Raw genomic sequence first — 7,470 nt, 5'->3', positions numbered from 1 at the left:
CTCCCTCATAATGAACTGGACATTGGATAAATAGAACTCGGGGCGTCCGTTTCCAACGTCTTCAAGCTCGAATGTGAAAAGCCGCCTCGCCCAAGGCTTCAAGACGCACTTTCTGCGGCGGCTGTACTGCGCCGGTACTGTGCTGACATTTAAGAAAACGGACTGGAGCAGGTATGCGCAATCTCGCGCATCGAGAGCACAATCGCTGAGAAACAGTTCGACCTAACAAATTTATTTATTCACTTCACACAGGAGACATCAATGTCGGATTGGTGACTGGTCGTGATTTATCATCTTGTAAAACGTGTGCACTCCTGGATACGACGAATATTTATGTGTCCATGCGAGTCGACTGTATACCCGCCTGACTTTTCTTTTTTTTTTTCCCCGCTGAGATTGTTTGTCACCTCGCCAGTCAATATGAAAAGTATAAGTAGTACATTGCCGAAGAACAGAGAATGGCGTGGACTGCTGAACTTCCAGAATTCTCGAAAAGGGTACATGCTGAGGAGTATAGCCGTAACAAAAGCTTTATTTGCTATTATTCCCCCCCCCCCCCCCCCCTTCCTTGTGCCCTGCTTCTTCTAAGGCCTTTCTCTTTCCTTCCTCATCCCCTATCTTGCAGAGTTGCATGTAGGCGAGCACTTCTACGTCGGCAAACCTCTCTGCTTTTAGTAAAGATATCTATCTCTTTCTCCGTTTAACCTGGCTTAAGCCTGAGATTTCTACCGCGAGGTCTCATCTTCCTTCATTGCTCTCGTCTTGCTGAACCTCAACCTGGACGCGTTAGACACTCCGGGTGGACGCACCTCGGTATGCGGCACTTGTGGCCCTGCGCCGTTTGCCAACATAATTACGCCCAAGTGCGCCCATGGTCAACCACACATATGCACTCCGCAAGTGGCTCTCGTATGTGTGCGTGCGTGCGTGTGTGAGTGAACAGACTAGCACAAACTTGAAGCGCTCGTCGACGAGGCAATCTCTGTCGCGACGCGCGACTCATCGCTGCCGTCGCCGACCGCAGTCGTCTGCTGTTTGCCCTGTCCTTAGCTTGTCATGTCTTTGTCACCGCACTTGGGTGCTGCCAGCGGCTTATTAAGGGAGCACTGTGTTCCGCTGCTATCTGTCCTACAGCGCTGTCCCTGCCGCCCAGGTTGGTGTCGAACTTTCACTCGAGCCTTCCACAGTGGCGTGCGTGGTGAAGCAGCGGCGGCGGCGGGGGCCTCGAGACGGCGCAGGCGCGGCCGAACGCGCGGGAGCATTCCGGCGAGGGCTGCTCGCCGCGTGTGCTCAGGGAACACACCGCCGATGTCGTCGTCGTCGTCCGGGGCGAATGTTTAATTAAGCGCCTTATTGTCTCGCCTCGCCGACGACCGGGGGAGGAACGGCCTATATATCCGGCGAGATGAGGAAACTTGTTTGCCGACCGAGCGAGCGACTCTCTCCTGTCTCCTGCTGCGCGCGCGGTTCCTTCTCCGGACCAATCAGCGTTGAGCAGTTTCGACCATCTCCTTGTTCCGCCTTGCGCTAGCGCCGGCGACCGACTATAAGCAACCTCGCTCCTCCATATTTAACGTAGCCTCCCCCTCGCTCGAGGCATGGACAGGGGTTTAAAAGGAAGGGGGTGGGGGGAGTACGATTAGCGAAGAGGAAGGGAAAATGCTCTTGTCCTGAGCGAACAAGGACGCTTCAAAGTAATGAGGGTCGCGTTTCTCATTATCGGCGCCTACGTCAACGAGACGTGAAAGAACAAAAGTTCGTCATTGTATATTAAACGGGAGCGAAGACTACTATTGAGTGTTAACTAGGCGGGTCTTTGTGCTGTATTGCATTTCTATATCTTACAACAAAGCCGCTTCGTCGAAACTGGGAGCTGTCTAGAAAAAACGGTAAGCCAGATAACTTTTGTCCTTCTATATTTCTTTTTTTTTATTAGACTCCGAGTTGCCTGTTCCGTGAAGTGAAAGCATGTCGAAAGCATGAACATATGGATTCGCGGAAAATTGAAATTATAGTGTCCTCGTCGTCTGGGCAATGTGCCTATTTTTAAACTCAAGCACTCGTCACGAAAGAAAACGTACTTTAGATGTCAGATTATGTATGCCAGTAGAGTCAAAGTTGACCTACTGAACTGCTATTGAACCTACAAAGTTCAACGCTGACCATACCACAGAGTTCCCACTACGTGGCCTTGGTTGACCTGCAGCTATATGCCACGTGGCCTGCATAATTTTGACATTTGTTATACGTGCTGCGAGCTTTCTGTTGTTTAACATTTCATTTCATATGCCCGCCGAGTAAAAAAGAACTGTGGGACAATCGAATGACATGTAATGGCGATAGTAGAAAACATCCCATATTTCCTCTGACACATGCGTTTACACAAGCGTCCAGACGCTTCACAACGCGTTTGTGCCATTTGCGATGGCACCATATTAAGACGTGTATAGACGACTCATTAAATGAAATTCCCCCCAACAAATGTTTCGCGTTTATTTTCACCAGATGAGGAATCTAACTGCACACAGTGTCGTGATTAGCGTTCCTGTGTTTTGAACGTCAGACTTTCCCCCGAAAAACATGCGTAAAGTGGCTCGTCTAATCGCATCTACTTTTAATGCGATCAGCATTTTTGAGCTACTTCACGCAGATTTTGCTCTGCGACCAACTGGGTATCTCTATCCGTTTTTACCCTGTTCAAACCCTTTAAGATTTCTCCAGGGCTGAGTGAAATTGAACCCACGTCACACGGATTCCTCAAGCACAACGGCCCGGTGCTTTAGCGAGCTGCGTCACGAAAGTTTTCTTTTTTTCTTTCTTGCATGGTATTTATTGTATCATGTATAATTCATCATCAGAATAATAATAACGTAGACACGCATGTTCAGCGTTTCGGTCCAACATGCGTGTCTTCCATAAGCTATGCAGTCAAATTAGAAAAAAAAAAATCAAATGGTACGTGTTCTTCATGGGGCATGCAATCAAGTATCGGTTGGCATGCTTATTCAAAATGAAGTATTTCTTAAGAGTCCTTTGAAGCACATCCCAAAACAATGTTGCATCTTTACAACTTATGCAGCAATTGCTCTATAGTTTCGAATACATCCAAAGGTACTATGTTATTTAAAGGAAAATGTTTTTGTACATGGAGATAAAGGCATCTTGCGGACTCGCTGAAGTGGGTCATGCACTGGCAGACTAAAGAATGTGGAACGGTAAGGGGGAGGTTGGAAAATAATTGATATTAAACCTTTATACAGCTGTTTTCTCGACACTACATAGATATATTCAGTAGAAAACCGAACAAGAGGGATTGCACAGCAAAATATAATTCGTACATAAACCCCACAAATAAGGGCGCTATAAATAATAGGATGAAACTAACAGGTTGGGCAAAGCATTGACTAAAACTTGTATGAATGATAGCAGTATTGGGTGTGAAATATCACGACCAAAAGAAACGACAAACAATCTGTCACACAAATAGATGCACCAGACCAAGTCCGCCAGCGCATACGGGTCTAAAGATATTATCTCGCCTCATAGGCTCATAGGTAGAATGCACTGGATATGGACCGCTGTGCAATGAACCTCTTTGACGATAATGCTTTAGCGAGCTGAGCCACGAATTCACTCGCTATGCGCTACTCTTCAGTTAACGTCTTTCACGCCAACTTGTGCTACTGGGTACGCGACCGGCGAGAGAACAATTCTCAGCGTTCGCACGCACCGGCGCGCCAAGCATCTCGGAGGCCACGCACGGACTTCTCGGCAGCGCCGCTAGATGGCGCAGTGTGTCCATAAAGAAGCGTGAGAGAGGAGCCCGGCTGCCGAAAGCTCCGACCTCGAAGATCAGCAACGGCTGATTGCCGTTGCTGATCGTCATCGTCATCGTGAAATGAGTTCTGTCGGAATTTTCTTCGCTGTCGAACATTGTGTACCAATGCTTGAAACTACAGGCTTCTGGCGCTAGACATCTGTGAAGTGCGCGTGGAATGGCGCGTCTAATTCTCTCGCCACATGTATAGTGGGTCGAGTGGCATAACAGGCTCCTATGTTCCGTTACTTAAAGAAAATGCCGTGGTTAACACCTGACTCTCATGAGCTGGAAGCTCGTCCGGGTCAATAACTTTTTTTACGCTCTAACAAATGGTCTTTCGATGACAGATGGAACCCCACAAAAAAAAAAAAAAAACATTTGTGAACTGTAGAATGGCTGTCGCTTTTAAACAATTGCGTCGTATATTTTGGCCTGTTGAATAGGATTTCTTCCGACTTTCTCGGGAGGCGATATGCTATCAATTCGAAACAAAACTAAAACAAGTGTATATTTATATAGCACATGCTTCTACGTTTGCGATTGTGCGCTGCAGTGACGTGCTTATAGTTCTTGAACGCCCTGTTTTGACGCGATGGCACGTTTTGCAAACGGGTACACAGGGATGCCACATTTTCAGGTATCGCGAATAAAAGGCGTTCCTGTTTCCTTTGTTACCGTTCATGTTTTGTTTCGGCGCTGCATAATACACATTTAGGGGGCATGTTGTTGGACCGTGAAGGGCGGAGTCCTGACCTAAATAATGGGCCGTAGCAGTGACAGGTTTTGGCTAATCGCTGCTTCTACTTCAGGCCCCCTGCCTCAAGTGTGGCGGGCGTTCAGCGACTCTCCATTAACAGGTTCCGCAAGTAATGCTGGAGGTTTATATGCAAGGGATTTCGTCGCTTCCCTTGTACGGTTTCGGGATTAATCATTGCTTCGCAGAATTCTGTTACGTCGTTCTCGAACCTTCCACACGCGATAGGAGCCACACTCAAATAGAACATGTTAGGTTTCTATAGAGACGCTCAAATTACTTGCGTTTTCTGACGTTCGACGTCACCGCTCAAATATTGCGCGACGAGGGAAAGCGGTTTTGTCGCGGTTGCGCAAGCTACGACGCGGCACAGCGCTGTTTTTTTTCTACCCGGCCTGAGTTATCTACCGTATACACAGAGCCGAATGTACTGATAAGGCGTGAGCTGACAGCGCGAATGGCGCGGACGCCAACTTTGTTTTTGCTGTTGTGGTTCAGAGACGTGAATGCTCAAGAATGGTCCTCGTAGGGCCGTTGCGTGGAAAGTTTAGGCGCACGCGGTGCCGGCGCGGGTGAACGCTTGCGCGCACGCGCTGCTGCTTGTGGGACGGCGTTCAGGAGCTGCGCTCATGCGTGGAGTCTGACATAGACGACCATTCGTTCGTTGTCTGTAGGTGGTAAGCGGAAATCCTTCGATTCGTTATCATATACTTTTTGAGCAACTGCTCCGTGTTTATACTAGTTGACATTATGTACGCAAAGAGAAACAAAAGCCTCTTTCTTACCTGAGCCCCAGCACGTTTTCTTTCAAAGGGCTGAGCTTTCATCCGAACGACCCAACGAAACAACATGCCGAGCCACAACATAAGAAACTGAATTATTCACCGGAGAGAGCCACGTTCAGGAACGGACAGGATAATATAGCGATGCTAGCGGTACAACAACGAGTCCCCACGGGGCAGCAGCGTGGAACTCCCGACAACATGAACAGCCTACGACTGTGGCCGCGGCAAAACACAGAGGACGCGAGTAAAATGCGGCAGCAAATGCGTGCGGCGCACGCGCTTCTGACAACAACATTGAAATGAGAATACATTAAATGCGGGGACCACTTCGCGAGACAAAGTGGCGGTCATGCGTACGACTCTACGGCAAAACGCCTGCGGCCGGTTGGACTTAGTGAGAGAGGCCGAGACGAACAAGGAAATGCAAGGGAAATCAGAGACTAAAGGGAAACAGCTCAAGCAGTTTACTCTAATAAAATATTTTTAAGAACTCTATATTCGTCAATTTCGCAGTATAAAAGGTTGATTATTGGAAGAGGAAATGAAGATCACGTTCCATTGTTTTGAATTTCGCGCCGAAGCTCCTGCGCGGTTACGCCAGTGTGACGTCACGGATTTTAAAGTATTTTTTTTTCTTTTTGGGCCATGGCGGCTCAGTAAATGTTTTTGAAACTTGCCAAGCTCAGTATTTGGCTCCTTTAAAACACAATGTAGTTTACATTTACCGATAACAAATAAACTTGGTCGTCGAAATCCAAAACGTCTCAGTCAGCTATAGTACTGAAACTTAAAGGCGGTGGCGCCAATCGTGTTTCATGTTTGCGCATTTTCCGGCTTATGAAGCCTCCTCTCAACGGCAAGAGTGGTGTGTTCGGACTTGCAGAGCACGGCGCGTCGGGAAATGCTGCCACACAGAAACGCTCTTACTGGTCTTGTCATCTCAATGCGCGCTGCCGCGGGAACCTCGCTCCACGAGAGCATGCACACTGGTGGCGTACTAGCACATGCGTAAGCACAAGGCTGGGGCCGTGGACCCCACACCCTCATTCCCAAGGGCACGGCTCGCGCCGAACGTGTGCTTCCAATCTTAACGTTGTCTACAAAACAAGCGGTGCCCATCAGGAATATGCTGAATGTGCGATTAGATTGACCTTTTCGACATCCTGAAAACCCGCGAATAAGTATTCGTATTTTGCAATGCCATGGAGTTAGACTGAACAACATATATATATATATATATATATGTGTGTGTGTGTGTGTGTGTGTGTATCTTAAGAAGCCAACAAACAGTGACACCAAGGACAACATAGGGGGAATTGTACTTACTAACTGAATTAAAGAAATTATCAATTAATTAAAATGAAAATGCATGAAAAAACAACTGGCCGCAGGTGGGGAACGAACCCACGTCTTCGCATTACGCGTGCGATGCTCTCACCATTGAGCTACCGCGGCGCCGTTTTCCCATCCACTTTCCCAGGGTTAGTGCTAGTTGTAAGACATAAATACCCCAGAAAGTGGATGGGAAAACGGCGCCACGGTAGCTCAATGGTGGGAGCATCGCACGCGTAATGCGAAGACGTGGGTTCGTTCTCCACCTGCAGCCAGTTGTTTGTTCGTCCATTTTCATTAATTTATCATTTCTTTAATTCAGTTAGTAATTACAAGTAATTTCCCCTTTCATTGTTTCATTTGAGACCGTCGCTATGAATGAGCGAGAGAAGAAGGGAAACCGAGGGGCTCTCGATTTTAAAAATCATGATCATATAAAGCCAACGGACAATGAAGCCAAGGAAAGCGTCGGGGAAATTTGTTTCGTTTAAATTGAAATGTAGAAAATAATAAGGAAAATAGAAATTAAGGTGGACCAAAATAAAACTTATCGCTTGTGGGAGCCCAAGTTAGTGGACGGATTGATAGCCATCACCGTAGCAGAATTGATAGCACAAAGCACGCGTAATGCGGAGGTTGTGGGTTGGGCTTCCACTAGCGATAAGTTATCTTTTGGTCCACTTTCATTTCCCTTTTCCTTATTATTTTCTACATTTCAATTTAGATCAAAGCTAATTTCCGCAATGCTTCCGTGGATTGATTGTCTGTTGGCTTTATAT

General features: G+C 47.3%; 1 non-coding gene across 1 annotated transcript; it reads right to left on the bottom strand.

The window, feature by feature from the left end:
- Positions 1-6,742: 6,742 nt before the first annotated feature.
- Trnat-cgu (transfer RNA threonine (anticodon CGU)) lies at positions 6,743-6,814 on the bottom strand. The gene has a single exon. It is a non-coding gene; the product is annotated as a tRNA-Thr (tRNA).
- Positions 6,815-7,470: the final 656 nt, after the last annotated feature.

Source organism: Dermacentor silvarum, chromosome 1, assembly GCF_013339745.2.
Source record: "Dermacentor silvarum isolate Dsil-2018 chromosome 1, BIME_Dsil_1.4, whole genome shotgun sequence".
NCBI lineage: Eukaryota > Metazoa > Arthropoda > Arachnida > Ixodida > Ixodidae > Dermacentor > Dermacentor silvarum.
This window is presented reverse-complemented; position numbering and strand designations above follow the sequence as displayed.